At 43.1% G+C, this 18,223-nt stretch overlaps 1 pseudogene; it reads right to left on the bottom strand.

Moving 5' to 3' along the window:
• LOC127166168 (cationic amino acid transporter 2-like) overlaps positions 1–12,868 on the bottom strand; it is a 65,093-nt pseudogene extending 52,225 nt beyond the window's left edge.
• Positions 12,869–18,223: the final 5,355 nt, after the last annotated feature.

Raw genomic sequence — 18,223 nt, 5'->3', positions numbered from 1 at the left:
CCTGTCTGACTACTCTACCTCCTCGCCCATATGGATTACGTTCGCCGCTGGATTGACCCTCGCCTGTGTTACGGATACTCTTTGTCTCACTGTCCATATACCTGACTGCCTTTGTTGACTCAGGAAACACAGCTGCGACTCCACATGGCTCGGGAATGGCAGCTGTGAGACAAAGAGTATCCGTAACACAGGCGAGGGTCAATCCAGCGGCGAACGTAATCCGTATGGGCGAGGAAGTAGTCTAGTCAGACAGGCGAGAGTTCCGATAGGCAGGCAGCGAGACAGACAGGACGATATAACAAGGCGAAGGTTCAAGGCTAGGATGACAAGGAACAAGATTTAAACTAGGAAACACAATAGACTAAGGCTCCATAAAGTTGCTAACACAAACAGTGCTAAACGCAAACCAATACTCGGCAGTGCGTAACAGGAAGATCGGGGTATAAATAGTGTCTCTGGTCTAAATTCAAGGGTGCAATATTTTTTTATTATTTAAAGAGCGCATTAGTAATATGCGCCTATAGGTGGGTCCACAATGTGCATACACTTTGATTATTACACACACAGGGACTTGCAGCAGCACACAGACATTTTTAAATATGAAAAATTAAAGGATTATTTAGGATTACGGGAATAATTAAAGGATTAAAAGGTAAAAGATTATTATTGTGTAAACATAAAAATACCTACATGTCATAATGGATAGTCATTGCATGTATGAGAATTAGCCTACCTATTTGCAGTAATGATGAAGGACAATGGCTAATTATTTGAACAATTGTGCCAATACACACGTATTTAAACTGACTCGTCAGGTTGAGGGCGTCTATCAACAACCAGTAAGCCATATCAAAGCCTGAATCCAACGTGGACGACTGACGACTGACTGACTACTGAATGTGCAATTTGAGCAAAACATCACTCGTTGAACTCCTCAGTTTAATGTCAGTGTATTTGATCAGTAATGTATTTTCGAATTGTTCAGCCAAACGGAGTACCAAAGAATGATGGGTGAAAGAATTGGGAGATGAAGGAGGCGGAGGGTCCACTGGTTAAAGTCCACATATCTGTCCCTGTCTGAGGTGGAGTGTCGCCAGAGGCTACACCTATCCTGCCAGGTAGTACCAGTACCTTTGTCATCTCCTGGCAGATGTTCCAGAGCAGGGATTCTCAACTCTGGCCTGCAAGATCCATTTTCCTGCAGAGTTTAGCTTCAACCTCAGTCAAACTCACTTGCCTGTACCTTTCTAGTGATCCTAAAGACCTTGATTAACTTGTTCAGGTGTGTTTGATTAGGGTTGGAGCTGAACTCTGCAAGAAAATGGATCTTGCGGGCCAGAGTTGAGAACCCCTGTCCTAGAGACAAATGCATACTGCCCGTATGCACTGATCGTTGCTGTTAAAGCAACTGCTGCACTACATTTTTTTTGCGAGTGGGACATCCCAACATCCCCTGAGTTCAGTTGGAGACATATTTCAACACTATAGTGTCATGGCTAATCTCGCTTTGCTGGAAGACTCAGCAAACTATGCGCTGTGCAAAGAATGCATTTTCAGAGAGCGCGCTGATCTGTTTAGTGAGAGAACAGCATGGCTTCTCAGTCTGTATTGCTTTCTTTGCCATGATTTCGTTGAGGTCAATATACATTCACGTGATTTATAAAGGGAGGTGTTGTCACCATATATGGTTTATAGGAGGCATTTCTGAATGCAAATGACCGTGAACGTGAACGAGCACGGTGCCTATGAACGTGGGATTTATCAACAATGATTACTTACTGTTGTGCGTAAGAACCGTGTACGCATGTTTGATAAATACAGATTTTTTTGTGCTTACATTCTAAATTTCATTCGTAGGACAAAATATATGATGGATGTCTAAAATCTAAAAATAAGGAGAACAGGCCCGATGCCCAGCCTGCGTCTGAACTATGACATGAAAATTGGCCTGAAGCCCAGCCACAGGGCATTAAATAGACGGAACCCGTTGGGCCCGTGCTGAAATGCAGGGCTCTGTTTGCAACTGCATTACCGGTGTGTTAATTAGCTGTCTTTATGTGCTTGATGACACTGCCCTTTTAATGCAAACCCTTCCTTCTTTCCACACATTACCCACCCAATTTATCACAGTAGACTACACCCCTTTTTGGAACCCTTTTCAAATTGGAGGCGTAAAAAAAAACACTGCTGAAGCAGGGGGTTTCATGACATTTTAATGTTTTTGGATGTGGGCCAGGACCTGATAGCTTTCACCTTCCTTATTTTGGAGGGGATCAGTAGAACAGTATGGGGAGGGGGCTACTAGAAGTAGAAGAGCCAAGATTGAGCCAGTTAAAAAAAAAAAAAAAAAACATATCAAACTCATTTGCTTGTAGTACATTCCCCTCCACTGCACCACTACCTTTCCTCTGAAAGTCGGTGATCTCAAAAATAAAAAAAAACATTACACTATTGTTAAATGTTGACCCCCTGTATACAGTAGAATCAACAATGTGCTTACTTAATATAACTTGTAATGACCAAACGTTATTCCTTCAAAAAACTAAACAAAACAAAACAAAAATATGTTTGTACAAGAATAAGTAGTATAATAAAATCATGGACATGATGGAAATAAAGATGACTTGCTGATGAATCACAGAAATACTAGGGTTCACTACACTGTCAAATCTGATACTATGACTGTTTAGGAAAAAAAAGAGGCGTGATCATGATCCTCATCCACCTTGCCCACATTGAATGGGGCTCTGGAGGGCCAGATCAAAAAATCTGTAAAGCATCTATTAAGAACCATGAACAGGCAGACAGATTTTAAAGGGCTTGTTAAAGCAAAGATAAATAAAGGCTATGAGGGAGCAGTTGGGAAGGTGTACCTGGTTAGCCAGAAGGTGGAACTGTGTGGTTCTCAAGGAAAAGTTCACCCTGGGTAAGGAGGATGAGCTAGATCCATACTTGTGTTCTGTTATGTAAAGGTTAAAGAAAAGTAGGCAATATACTTCCACGTCATAAAATTGGTTCTGCCGCATAGTCACATTGTCACTGTAAATGTCGTCTCAGTCATTCTGTCACAGCTAATACCCTCAAATACACACTCCACATATTATCTAATAAAATTTTCACTACTCAAATTCTTCTTAACGAATTGGAAAGAAAAGAAGTAGTATGTTAATTTATATGTTTGTTTTGCTATTCACACAATTAAAGTTCACAATTATGTTGAAGAAGAAATTTAACACAGATAAATGTATAATTATTTTTAATCAAGTTAGATGTGCTTTCAGGGTGTCTACTGAACTGTCAATCTCATGAACATCTGCAAACATCGTTGCAGCTCTTTGTTTATTTGTGTTTGTAGTTCTGGACTGAATCGCAAACATAACAACTTTGTATAACAAACAACTGACAACTCTATGAGCAAACACAGGGTTTTTTTATATACGCATTGGGATAACTAGGAACTAAACAAGACTGTAATGCCTAATCATAATCGTACTAAGCATGGGGAAATCATGCAAATTAGTTTAAATGGATTAACAATGATGAGTATTTAAAACTTTATGTTTCTTCTGAGTTTAATGAACTTGCCTCTAATGCTCCCAATTCATCTACTATGCCCTAAAATTTTGCTGTTGTTGCTATTTATTGACAAGGTGGGATATCCTTTTTTTCTAATTAAAGAGTGCATGTCTTATCTTTGTGAAGGAAACACAAACAATTTATGATTAATTATTGACCACCACCAGAGGGCACCTTTTCTGGAGTAAATTCGGATTTCATTTTCCATAACCCCGTGCCTGGGACTGATCACCTGCCTGCCTCAACCCTAAGTCTGTTAACTGTTTATGCTACTGGATTACCTCTGATGTCCTTGATGCTGTTGATTGACCACTGCCCGTTGTATTCTCAGTTGATGCTAATAAAGCTGCTAATGGATCCTCACTCAGCTGACCATTCATTACACCAGGGGTGCTCAACCCTGTTCCTGGAGATCGACCTTCCTGCAGAGTTTAGTTCCAACCCTGATCAAACACACCTGTCTGTAATTATCAAGTGCTCCTTCAGATCCAAATTAGCTGGTTCAGGGTTGGAGTTTCGTCAGGGTTGGTGCTGAACTCCGCAGGAAGGTCGATCTCCAGGACCAGGGTTGAGCACCCCTGTATTACACCATGTCAGTAGAAAATATTGTCATGTGAAAAGTCATGTGAAATAACAATTTGCATCTCCTGTAAACAAATATTGTAAATAATGCCAAAATGCAAAAATGTGAAAAGAACAAGGGCAGGGCTTGGACAGGGCACTTCTAATGGATCAGCAGGCTGTGTATACTGTGTGCTGTCATAGCCTTATAGATGTAAATCTGACTCATGATCACTGTTGCCTGTGATCTTCCTCTCAGTGATCTTGTCCCTTCACATGTACATGTGTTTACTCTAGGTCAGGGGTCTTCAAACTTGATCTTAGAGGGCTGGTGTTCTGCAGGGTTTAGCTACAACTTGCCTCGACACACCTGCCTGGAAGTTTCTAGTATGCCTAGTAAGACCTTGATTAGCTGGTTCAGGTGTGTTTTATTAGGGCTGGAGCTAAACTCAGGACTGAGTTTGTACACCCCTTCTCTAGGTTCTTAGTGTCCATTCGTTCACAAACCATCTTTGCAAATAAAAACTCAGGAATAGTTTTTAAAAAGCGCAGTGCAGATTGCCTCCTCCACCATGTTGCCTTCAAATACAACAGTTGCCAAGCCACTGATTTTACGATCACAAATTCGTTAATGGTCAGATCTAAAAGCAGGTGTTTCAACACAGTCTAAGCATGTTGCACGTTAAGCTGCTGTTACAGCTGAGTTTACATAGTCTGCTGTGTTGCAGGCATTATGACACCCAGATCTGCTGGGATTTTTTTTTTAATGATACTACACTAGTCAGATCTGTGTTCAGAGCATTAGTTTGCTGGTTTTGGTGCTGTATTGTGAGCTTAGCAATTAGCATTTTCTTATGCTATTCATACATCTGACCATCTCCATCTCTGCATAGATCTTTAACATTGCACAGAACTTTAATCACATGTCCAGTAAAAATTAGCTCTCTGAACTGATTTAATATGAGCTGGTGCTCTCAGAGAGCAATGGTTTAGTTTGCTAACACTTGCGCCACTGTGTTTGTGGCTTTGTTGAAAAGGAAAAGACAAATGCTATACCTCCCTTTGTTGCTGAATTGCAGGTCAACGATCAAATTTAAATCATCTTATGGCCTTGGATGAATTTGGCCTATACATATATATATATATATATATATATATATGTGTGTGTGTGTGTGTGTGTGTGTATATATATATATATATATATAAATCACATGCACAGACTAAGAATACATATTCATAAAATATGTTTCATAAACGCAAAACACAATTCACAGATGTACAACTGTGTACAAATTTTTGAATGTTTAAAATTCATGAGTTTATCATAAACTGTGAATGTGCAAATTACCATTCGTGAATTTTTTTGACTTTCCAGGCAGCAAACTCCTCCTACGTGGGTCACTTGTGCTCTTTAGCCAATCAGATTGGACCTTGTCAATCAACCAATCATAACCATCTGTGGCCGTATGAAGTGCGTGCCTTGGGTGTGCATACTTGGATGTCATGTCATCAGCGCAGGACCGCAGTTCAAGTTGCGATTTATCAGGGGTATGTGCAGTTGATTGTTTTTGTTTCAGTTAACTAGCCTGGTAAAGGTGTATTGTTTTAATTTTGCACGTTTACAGAACTTCAAGTTAATGTGGCACCAGACAAGGCAAAAAGTCAAAATATTTACACTTTACAATTTAAAAAAAAAAAAAAAAAAAAAAAAAAAAATACACAATTTGTCACATGCACAGTAACATAGAAGAAAATACAAATGGTTTAATTAAAACATATCACAAAAACATTTATTTTTCAAGTTAGCAAAATGTTTCAGAAAACAAGAAACAAAAAACATCAGAATAAAATGAAAGGAGGGAGACAAAACAATCTTACAATGTTTATTTTTTCCACAGCATTTATACAAAAACAAACAAACAAACATAAATGAACTGAGAAAGTAACAGGCTTTCCATGCAGTGCTGGCCAAGTGTAACGCCACGCCAGCAGAGGGAGCCCTCACCCATTGACTGCCTGTTGCTGCTCCCTCTGCTGCTTCTCTGGTAACTTCCTGTTTGGTGGCCATTTAAGGAGGCCTAAACCAAACAGGCCCCGTGAAGTATTGTTTTGCTGTGCGGACTCTACTAAGCGTTTTCTCTGATTTCATTGCCTTGTTTTTGTTATTTTCCACGGTTTTGTTTCTTGTCATAGTTTTGCCTTGTTTTTTGCAATTGTTTTGTTTTGTTTCATTGCCATAGTTTTTGCCTTGTTCCATTGCCTTGTTTATTTGTCACTTTTGGACTGCTCTCTGGTATTTGGACTCCTGTTTATTTGGATTTCGCTTTTGTCTTGCCTACGTTTCATTGTCTGTTTGGAGATTGGCCCTGCCTGTCTGACTACGCTGTGTTCAATAAAAGCTCGCACTTGGATCTTATACACTTCCCACGAGTCCTGTCACAGAATACTTCGCTGCCCCAAAGATCCAGCAGCTTTTGGACACATATCAACCATGGATCCAGCATCACGCCTTGTTCAGCTCCGTCAAGGTAACCGGCCCATCGAACAGTACGTTATGGACTTTTGTGAACTTTGTCACTTAGGGGAACTTTAAAGAAAGTTCCTCAAAGACATTTTCTTCTATGGTTTATGTAAAGACATTTCTAACAAAATGCCTGGTCATCACCGCCACTGGTCACTGGTACGATATATTGACTTTGCGTTGCTTCTGAGTGGCTCTGCATTCACTGTGGGGATCGCTGATGACAAACCTTGCCATCCTCCAGTATCTGCCACACCAAGGAACGCATATGTCATGTCAGGTATTGTCACCATCATACCTGAGCCTTCTCATGCCAAGCCCGCCAAGCCAAAGCCTGTTCACGTCATGTCTTCTAAGCCAAAGCCTGCTCAAGTCATGTCCACCAAGCCACAGCCTTCCCATGCCAAGTCTGCCAAGCCAAAACCTGCTCACATCACGTCTTCTGCTCCAAGGCCTGCTCACGTCACGTCTTCTGCTCCAAGGCCTGTTCACGCCATGCCTGCTGCTCCAGGGCCTGCTCCGGCCATGCCTGCCGCCCCAGAGCCAGTCCACAAGATGGCCGCCATCCCAGAGCCAGTCCACAAGATGGCTGCCATCCCAGAGCCAGTCTACAAGATGGCCGCCATCCCCCCGCCTGTTCACAAGATGGCCGCCATCCCCAAGCCTGTTCACAAGATGGCCGCCCCATCTGAGTCCCCAGTCAAGATGGCTGCCACGCCTGAGCCTTATCTATCCAAAATCGTCTCATCCAAATCTCACCTCGCCATGTCTGCTGCACCCAAAGCAAATCAAGTGATGGCTGATCCTTCGGTGTCAAGTCAAGTCAGGGCTGCACGTTCAGTGCCAAATCAAGTGACAGCTGTGTTTCCTGAGCCACGTCAAGTTACAGTTATTACTTCAGAATCAAGTCAAGTTACAGCTGTAGTTCTTGAATCAAGCCAAGTCACAGCTGTTTTTCATGAGTCAAGTCAAGCCACGGCAGACCTCCCTGAGTCAAGACAAGCCACGGCAGACCTCCATGAGTCTTGTCATGTCTCAGCTGACCCCCAAGAGCCTCATCAAGTCTCAGCTGATTGTCTAGAGCTTTGTCACATCTCAGCTGACCCCCAAGAGCCTCGTCATGTCTCAGCTGATTGTCTAGAGCCTCGTCGCGTCTCAGCTGACCTCATAGAGCCTTGTCACGTCTCAGCTGACCCCCCAGAGCCTCGTCACGTATCAGCTGACATCTCAAAGCCTCGCCAAGTCTCGTCTCAGCTCCCAAGCCACGCAGGGCCCACGCTCCCAAGCCACGCAGGGCCCACGCTCCCAAGCCACGCAGAGCCCACGCTCCCAAGCCACATGTGCACAGCGTCCACTCCCTCAAGACCGGCAGGCATCCCACTATCTTCTGCGCTGCCTGTAATGGCTGTTGCCATTTTGAGCGTGTGGGCCACACACTGTGTTCCAGAGGCCTCGTCTGTCCACGAGTCTGCTCCAGAGGCCTCGTCTTTCCACGAGTCTGCTCCAGAGGCCTCGTCTGTCCACGAGTCTGTGCCAGAGGCCTCTTTTGTCCAAGAGTTTGCACCAATACCTCCTGAGATGACAGCATGCTCCGTAGAACCTCCTAAGGAGGTGGCGTCCACCCATGAACTCACTGCCATGTCTGACCATGAGTCTGCGCCAATGCCCCCGGAGGTGGCGGCTCCGGCTGCAGAACCTCCTATGGGGGTGGTGTTCAATCATGAACTCTCTGCCCGCCATGTCACGGTCAAGAAGGCCAATAATGAACTCTCTGTCCATCTTGTTACAGCCAAGGAGGCCTATCATGAACTGTCTGCCCATCATGTCATGGCCATGGCCAAAGGCTAATCATGAACTCACTGCTCTGCTATGGATGTCATTTGTTCCACTGTGGATATCTGTGCTCCTGTCTGCTCTGCCTGCCCTGTCATCGCTGCCTGCTCTGCCTGCCCTGCCATGGCTCCCTGCTCTGCCTGTTCTGCCTGTCTCGCCATGGCTCCCTGCTCTGCCTGCTCTGGTTGCTCCACCATGGCTCCAGGCTCCTCCGAATCAAACATGGTGGACTTCTGCTCCAGTATACCACTGCCTGCCACTGCTCCATGACCCAGGCCCTCCAGTGTTTCACGGTCTGCTACTGTTCCATGGCCCAGGCCCTCCAGTGTTTCACTGTCTGCTACTGCTCCACGGTCCAGGCCCTCCAAGGTTCCACTGTCTACCACAGCTCCACGGTCCAGGTCCTCCAGGGTTCCACTGTCTGCCATTGCTCCACGGTCCAGGCCCTCCAAGGTTCCATTGTCTACCACAGCTCCACGGTCCAGGTCCTCCAGGGTTCCACTGTCTGCCACAGCTCCACGGCCCTGGTCCTCCAAGGTTCCACTGTCTGCCACAGTTCCACGGTCCAGGTCCTCCAGTGCTTCACTGTCTGCCACTGCTCCATGGCCCAGGTCCCCCAGTACTTCACTGTCTGTCCCTGCTCCACGATTGGGGGGGATTCTGTAACGCCACGCCAGCAGAGGGAGCCCTCACCCATTGACTGCCTGTTGCTGCTCCCTCTGCTGCTTCTCTGGTAACTTCCTGTTTGGTGGCCATTTAAGGAGGCCTAAACCAAACAGGCCCCGCAAAGAATTGTTTTGCTGTGCGGACTCTACTAAGCGTTTTCTCTGATTTCATTGCCTTGTTTTTGTTATTTTCCACGGTCATAGTGTTTGCCTTGTTCCATTGCCTTGTTTATTTGTCACTTTTGGACTGCTCTCCGGTATTTGGACTCTGCCTGTTTATTTGGATTTCGCTTTTGTGTTGCCTACATTTCATTGTCTGTTTGGAGATTGACCCTGCCTGTCTGACTACACTGTGTTCAATAAAAGCTCACACTTGGATCTTATACGCTTCCCACGAGTCCTGTTACACCAAATGGGTGCCCTAAGCTGAATTGTATTGTTGTGCCCCCTCCCTCAAGTATTATGGAAGTAAAAATAATATTAATAATAATAATAATAATAATAATAACAATAATAATAATAAAAAAACACTGCTATACAGGGTCAAAATAGAACTTTAATAAAATATAAAAGTAAATAAATGAATTGTAATTAAATTGTATTATTAATCAATGACCAAGAATTGTATCTCTAGACAGTTACCTATGGCTATGATTTTATTAGTAAAGTTGTCTAATTGATTTTGTCTCAAGCATTCAGAAATCACACAAAAGAAAATTAAGCAGTTTTACTACAATAAAAACATAGCTGACTTTGGCAATGGTTGTGAACTCCAAATGTTTTTATTTAAGAAATTATAGAGGCTGTGTGAGGGAGCCATAGGTGACGACATGGATGCAGCGTAAATCCACATGCTGAGGGTTTATTGACACTAGGCAACTAATCCAAAACACAAGGCAGAATAGTAGTCGAAGGGCAGGCGAGAACAAACAATCAGGAAGACAGTCCAACAAGGCAAACAGAATCAGTAATCCAAAAGGTGGTGGTCAAAAGGCTAGCACAATGGTCTTTACAAAAGAGCAAAAACAATAGGGAAAGAATGCTTGGAAAGGCAGTAAAACTGGCAATACTTCACAATGAAAACCTCAGACAGAACTGTTTAAATATGGTGTCAAACAGGAAGTAACCAATGAAGAAACAGAAGGTCAGTATTCGGGAGATGAATGACCACCAGCCCCATTTGTTACAGAACCTCCAGGTGTTCTTCTCCTTGGTCTACCCCTTGGACATGGTGCTGGGTGATTGGGATGCCGTCTGTGAAATTCTTGGATCAGAGATGAGTCCAATATGTCCTTGGAGGCCACCCAAGATCTCTCCTCTGGTCCGTAGCCCTCTCAGTCGACCAAATATTGCAACTCACCCCCTTTGCGGTGTGAGTCCAGGATCTTGTCAATCGAGTATGCAGGTACACCATCAATCTCCAAGGGTGGAGGAGGCTCAGGGACCTAGGTGCCGGGATCAGTTGCCGGGTAGACAGGTTTCAGGAGGGAGACATGAAAGGATGGAGAGATGTGATCATTAACAGGAAACTCCAAACTGTATGTAACTGCATTGACTTGTTTGAGGATCTTGAATGGTCCAACATACCTTGGAGTGAGCTTCCTGCTCAGTAGTCATAGCCGGAGATCTCGGGTGGCAAGCCAGACTCTCTGCCCAGGTTGATAGTTGGGGTAAGAACGTGTTGGGATCTTACTGCTCTCTGAAGCCTCACATGAGTGCTGTCTCATACCAGTTCGCTGCGCCTGATCCAGTCATCCACCGACAGCACCATGGAAGGTTCTCCTGACCAAGGAAACATAGGGGGTTGGTAGCCCAGCACACACTGAAAAGGGGTGAGACCTGTGGATGAATGGGTGAGGAAGTTCTGAGTGCATTCTGCCCATGGGAGGAAAATGCCTCTGTTCTCAACTGCAGCAAGACCTGAGGTAACGTCCAATTTCTTGATTTAATCTTTTGACTTGACTTGGGACGATAACCAGAGGTCAGACTGACATTAATGTCCAGTTGTTTACAGAAGGCCTGCTACACTTTGGAAGTAAATTGGGGCCCCTGGTCGGATACAATATCCTCAGGGATTCCGCAGATTCTGAATACATGCTGAAATAGCTCAAGGGCAGTGGGTAGTCCCTTCAGTGGTTGCAGTCTGCATGCCTTTGAAAAGCAATCTACAATTACTAGGATGGCTGTGTAACCGTTGGAGTTAGGCAAGTCTATAACAAATCTATGGACAAGTGTGACCAGGGACAGTGTAGAACAGGCAGAGGCTGTAGCAGACCAGTGGGAAGTTTATGAGGGGTCTTGGATTGGGCCAAGTGGTACAAGGTTTGACACAGTTAGCAATGTCTCTGTTCATGGTAGGCCACCAGAATGCATTTAGCGCCAGTGTTGTAGTTTGATGAATTCCCGGAAAAGTGTGTACCCATGGAGTGTTTGATCACGGACAGCATGAGGGACATACTGTCGATTAGGTGGGCATTCTGGTGGGGGTGGTTCATCCTGTTGTGCCTGATTGGTAAGTGACAGAAAAATTTAAACGGGTAAGGTACAAATACCAGTGGACCTGCCTTGGTTTCATTCGTTTGGCTCCTTTGATATAATCAAGATTCTTGTGATCAGTGATAATCTGGAAGGATTGAACGGCTCCCTCAAGCCAATGACGCCACTCCTCTAATGCTCATAATTCCTCTCTGCAGACATTAGTTTGTGGGAAAAGAAGGCACATGGATGTAGTTTGCCAGGACTTCCATGTCGTTGAGAGAGCACTGCACCTATACTACAATTTGAAGCATCCATTTTCACAACGAAGGGTTCAGGAAGTTCAGGATCTGGATGTTTTAGGATGGGGGCTGTGGTAAAACTGGTCTTGAGACTTTCAAAAGCTATGACTACTGCTGGACTCCACATGAGCTTAACGGGTTTGCCTTTTAAAAACGATGTTAGGGGGCCTGCGATAGAACTGTAGTTACGAATGAATCTGTGGTAGAAGTTGGCAAACCCTAGAAATTGTTGGAGTTCTTTTACCGTCTTGGGAAGAGACTATTCAGTGACTGCCTGAACCTTAGATTTGTCCATTTCAACTCCTTGATGGCTGGCAATGTATCCTAGGAATGTTATCTTATGGATGTGGAACGCACTTTTCTTAAGCTTGGCATAAAGTTGATGCTGTTGCAGGCATGTCCAGAACTGTTTTGACATACTTGATGTGTTGGTCCAAGGTGGGAGAATAGATTAGTGTGTCGTTGATATAGGCGATGACGCACTTGTTCAACAGGTCACGGAAGATTCTGTTTTCTGACTGGAAAACAGCTGGTGAGTTGGCTAACCCATATGGCATAACAAGATATTTGTAGTGCCCCCTAGTGGTCAGGAAGGCAGTATTCCATTCATCTCCCTCTCGGATTGGAATTAAATTATAAGCACTCCTGAGGTCGAGCTTGGAGTAGATTCCAGCTTGGAGTAGCTGCTCCAATGCAGAGGGAACTAATGGTAAAGGATATCTATACTTGATTGTGACATTGTTCAACCCTTGATAGTCAATGCAAGGGTGAAGACCGCCATCCTTCTTCTTGACAAAAAAGTAACCAGCAGCGGCTGATGATGTGGAAGGTCAAATGTAACCTGACGCAAGGGCTTCCTCTATGTACATCTCCATGGCCTGGGTTTCAGGACGTGAGAGAGGGTATACCTTGCTTTTAGGAGGGGGCATAGACATAGTTCGGTAATAGATCAATCGCACAGTCCTAGGGTCAATGTGAAGGTAGTTATGTGGCCTTGGATTTGCCAAACACCTTAGCAAATTCGGCATAAGCAGTGGATAGTGTAATTTGGGTTCCGGTTTCGGGGCTCTCAATGCTGATTGAGAGGCAGGGAAATGACAAGGTTCTTGTTGGGCAGTTGTTGAGATAATATGTTGACCATTGAGCAAATTCACCATGGTTCCAGGAAATGATGGGGTCATGAACCGCTAGCAAAGGGTGGCCAAGAATGACCTGGTACTTACACGAGGGGACCACATAGAAGGTTATGGTTTCTTTATGGAACAGTCCAATATGAAGAGTAACAGGTCAAGTTGTAGCAGTAATTCCTGAGTCGATGGGGCTGTTGTCAATGGTTGTTATGTTGATATGTTATGTTGCAATCTGCATTGGTTCAGGAGAATCTGAATCTGAGAGAGAGCGGATGTACTGAGTGAGACTGTCGTTAGTGTTCCTTAGATGCATCAATTGCTCCTGATATCCTGAGTGTCATGAATCCTGTCCGGTCTGCCCATCACCAGAGGTCGCCTGTACATTTCACAAACAGTTCACATCACACAGACTGTTGCACTACACCCCGGACTACGTCTCCCATCACCCATCGCGCTGATTGCGCTAACACCTTTAGCCAATCAGACGCTCTATATAAGCCCCGGACTTCCCCCTGTGACTCACAGAGTATTGTGGTTTGCATTGTTGTTTCGCGTGTCTTCCTAGTTCCCTAGTTCCCTCAGTTTAGATTTCTTTGCCTGGCCATCTCGTTTCATCTGTCTCGCTGCCTGCCTTGTGGATCTCTTGCTCGTTTCACGGATACCCCTCTGCCTTTCCCCCTTCGGATTACGTTCGCCGCTGATCGACCCTCGCCTGCTTCACGGACTATCCCCACGTCTTGCCTTTGCTATACCTGTTTGCTATTGTTCCGACCCTGCCTGTTTTCACCATGTCTCTGTCTCGTCTCAATAAAATCTTACATTTGGATCCGCTCACCTCTCGTCTCCCTCTCCACGTTACACTGAGAGCATTTCACTCTGCTTGCAACTGAGAAACCTCTGCTGGATCGATGTTATCGAAGTATTCTGTGAGGGAGCCGTAGGTGACGACATGGAGGCAGTGTAAATCCAAATGCGGAAGGTTTATTGACACTAGACAACTAATCCAAAACACAAGGCAGAATAGTAGTCGAAGGGCAGGCAAGAACATACAATCAGGAAGACAGTACCAACAAAACAAACAAAACAGAATCAGTAATCCATAAGGCGGTGGTCAAAAGGCTAGCACAATGGTCATAACAAGAGAGCAAAAACAATAGGGAAAGAACGCTTGTTAACGCCGTGAGACTGGCAATACTTCACAATGAAAACCTCAGAACTGTTTAAATATGGTGTCAAACAGGAAGTAACCAACGAAAAAACTGAAGGTCAGTATTCAGGAGAGGGCTCCCTCTTGTAGTTGGATGAATGGCCACCAGCTGCATTTGTTACAGGCTGTAGCATTTCTATCACAAGATTAAGTGGATATTTGAATTAAATGTTTGGTCAAACTTAAACAAGGAATTGGTCGTCCTGTAAGTGTAACAACAGCAATAATGCATTTTAAGTCATGTAAACTATAATAAAAAGGCAGATGCATTGTAAAATTATTAAATTAAACACATTAAAATACGTTGACATTAACGTCAACAGACAAGAAAGTTTCACAGGATTATGAAACGTACCTGAAAGTAATACGCAGGCTTCATCTTGGGATTTTTTCTTTTTCTTTTCTCAGTGCTGGACTGGTCATTATAATCATTTGCATTCAGCCACAAACATCAGGGGAGGGCACGGATGCATATTGCAAAATGTATTTTTTATAATTCTAAATATATGTATGTGTGTGTATATATATATATATATATATATATGGATATAGATATAATATTCATATAGAACAAAAGTTTTTTTTTTTTTTGGAGCAATTGGGATGGTGCCCCCCCTTGGGAGTTGGTGCCCTTTCACTCTTTCAATTCTTGATTGTTGTATGTGTATACTAAGACTTGTCCAACAGGGGGCAGTAACACATTGTATGGGTTTGATCACTATTAAAAGGTAGTGAAGAAGTGTAGTAGGTGGACCTTATCACTATGCTAAAGTGTGTATTTCTTTAACAATGAGATGGGTCCTCAATAAAGTGGCCATCAGGAACTTTTGGCTCCTCTGCATTTTCTTTTGTTAGTAACTCAAAATACTACATATCAGTAGTGTTCTGTCCATATAAGCTCCAAATGCTCCACATACCCTGGCTAATTAATATAAACATGATAATAAGTTGATCCCTTGTCATAACTTAATGCTTAATAAAGTGTTGGCAATAAGTGTTTTGACAAACAACTGTAATTTTCTGTAAATCTACATCAGTTGCGGATGTTTCCGGGCGGGAGTATTCTCTGCAGATTTGGCATCTCCGCACTGTTGCTATGACTTGTCCGGAATTCAGCGCGTTCTCAGTGGTTTGCTGACATGCAGCTGATTTCATGCGCAAGAAATTTCAAAGCGGAAAAATGAGCTGTTGCTGCCAGATCTCGATTGCTGAAAATTACATTGTGTTTGATCCAAAACTAACTTGACTAAATCAAATGAAAACAGTAACAACAACAACACATTGTAACTGTAACGTACAACAACAAAACATTGTAACTGTATATTTCTCAATTTCTCACTTTTGCTTTCTCAAGCTAAGCTAATTTTGAAAGTCCACTCAAAACATATCTCTCATACATTTTTGGTCATAGACAATGTTGAAAATATATGTTATTGTCAACATGCCTAAGTGGTAAATTAAAAAAAAAAGGTTTATAAAATTGTATATAAACTTTTAAATAATAACAAAAATCAGGAAAAAGAGGAAACAATAAAATCCCCAGAGCACTTTGAACATCTGAAAGATTTTATTTTTAGGCTACCTTTGTTTTCTGCATGCTTGTGTTACTTACATTTAAAGTCCTTCTCTGATTTTATTGCTCTTTGCAACATTACTTGGCAATATTTTAAAGATATTATATGTTATTATACCTGAAACAATGGAAGAAGGACTGGAGATAAAATGAGTTTGGGAGTATTGGTTTACTGAAAAATCACTTTAAGTCAACGCCAAGTGAAATAGTTCAGAGGAGGAGGTTTAATTCAAGATACAGACGTCCCGATTAAAACATAGTAGAGTATGTGGCTGAATTAAAAAAAAAAAAAAAAAAACTTGCACAAGATTGTAATTTCGGAGACACACTCACAGTCATGCTGAGAGACAGATTAGTGTGTGGTGTCAATGATGACAGCATACAATGGAGATTACTGGCTAAGGATGGATTAACGTTTGAAAGAAAGCTCAGGCTACTGAAACTGCTAACAAGGATATGACAGATTTACACAGAGAGAAAGGAAATCATGTGGTTACTACTGTTTTCAAATTGGACACTGAAGAGAGATATAATTAAAAGGGTGCAGGAATGTGTTATTGATGTGGTAAAACTAACCATGCCGAAAGATTGTTTGCCAAAGAAAAATGTTACAAGTGTGGTAAAATTGAACATGCGACATAGGTATGCAGAATGAAACCACAAAAAACTGCTAACAAAGGCAGGAACACAGTCAAAGAGAGGTAATTATCTGCAAATAAAAAAGGGGAAGAGCAGTGTGAAGAAGTTTTCATCATGTATGGCATACAAACAGCCCAGTCTCCTGTGCCTCCTTTTACCCAAGTTTTACTTGTTAATAAGTGTTCTGTGAAATTCAAAATTGACACTGGATGCAGTGTAACTGTGTTATGACAGGTGGAATATGGCAAACTTGAAGCTAAAGAAAAACTGCCTAAACTGAAATCAAGCTCTCTCAATTTGAAGACATATACAGGCCAATCAGTGAATGTTATAGCAACCAGCAAAGTTAAAGTCAAGCACAACGGATTAGTTAAAGACCTCTCAGTTGTGGTGGTGGCAGGATCTGCTTCTAACTTGTTGGGAAGATCATGACTTGCTGAGCTGAAACTTGGCTGGGAAAAGGTGAATAAAATCTGAACAAGCTCAGAGATGTTGCAAGACATTTTAAAGGACCATGAAATAGTTTTTAAAGAAGAACTTGGAACATCAAAAGGATAGCCAAGATTTATGTAGCCAGTGCATTATACTGCCATCTAGTGGCCATCGTATCATGGAAACACATACCAATACATCTTCCATTCTTCTTCTTTTTCTTCTTCTTCTTTTTTCAACAGTTAATCCCTTATAACTTTATATTGTAACAATATTTGGTCCTCTTTTAACAAAGAGTATTACAAATAACAAATTTAAATAATACAAATAACTCATTATATATCACCATTTAACAATTGTTAGTCAGCTTCACATAAATTTGAAACAAACAAAAATTTGTATCATGTAACAATTTCTCCATAGGGCTCTGCAACTTCCTTCCCATATGAAGCTTTGTGGGAGACAGTTAATTTCCTGAACAGCTGAATTAATGGCAAAGGGGAGTTCCGGTAAGCACTGGTCATTTTCTGTAATTGTTGTCTGTTCAGTTTAAAGCTCAACTGGCTAGATTGATTTCTATTTGTTTTAAAATTGTGGACCAGGTGCTTGAGCCAAGTTTTCAAGATCTGTATACGAAAAAAACAAAACAAAACAAAACAAAGCAAAACAAAAAAATGCTGACCCCGTCAGGAAAAAAAATGTCTGAACTTTCTCATAGTTTGTATGTGGAATATCAGTTCTTGCTATCAAACAGAAGGCTTAGTAATCCCATCTACCGACCTGGAGACCGCGTCTGGTTGTCAACCCGGGACATCCGCCTATGAGTCCCCGGTATATAGGTCCTTTCCCCATAGCACGTCAAATCAATGAAGTCATTTACCAGTTGCACTTACCTGACAATTACCGTATCTCACCAACCTTCCACGTCTCCCTCTTAAAGCCTTATGTTAATCCTGTTCTCCCTCCATCCACAGAGCACGAGACGCCCCCTCCTCCGCCTCTGCCCGAAATCATCTCCGACAACATCTTCAGAGTCCACGAAATCCTTGACTCCCGGCGGCGAGGCGGCAGATTCCAATACCTCGTAGACTGGGAGGGGTACGGTCCTGAGGAGAGATTGTGGATCGATAGAGATGACATCCTGGATCCGACTCTCCTCTTAGACTTCCACCAGGCCCATCCGGATCGTCCCGCTCCCAGGGCACGGGGTCGTCCTCGTCGTCGGTCTCGGGTGTCAGGAGATGCCCGTTAGGGAGGGGGTAATGTCGCACAGTCACCTGTCTCACCAGCCACAGTCACTCGTTCCCAG

The sequence above is a fragment of the Labeo rohita genome, chromosome 5 (genome assembly GCF_022985175.1).
Source record: "Labeo rohita strain BAU-BD-2019 chromosome 5, IGBB_LRoh.1.0, whole genome shotgun sequence".
Taxonomy (NCBI): domain Eukaryota; kingdom Metazoa; phylum Chordata; class Actinopteri; order Cypriniformes; family Cyprinidae; genus Labeo; species Labeo rohita.
The sequence above is the reverse complement of the archived record's forward strand: the minus strand, read 5'-3'. Positions and strand labels throughout refer to the sequence as shown.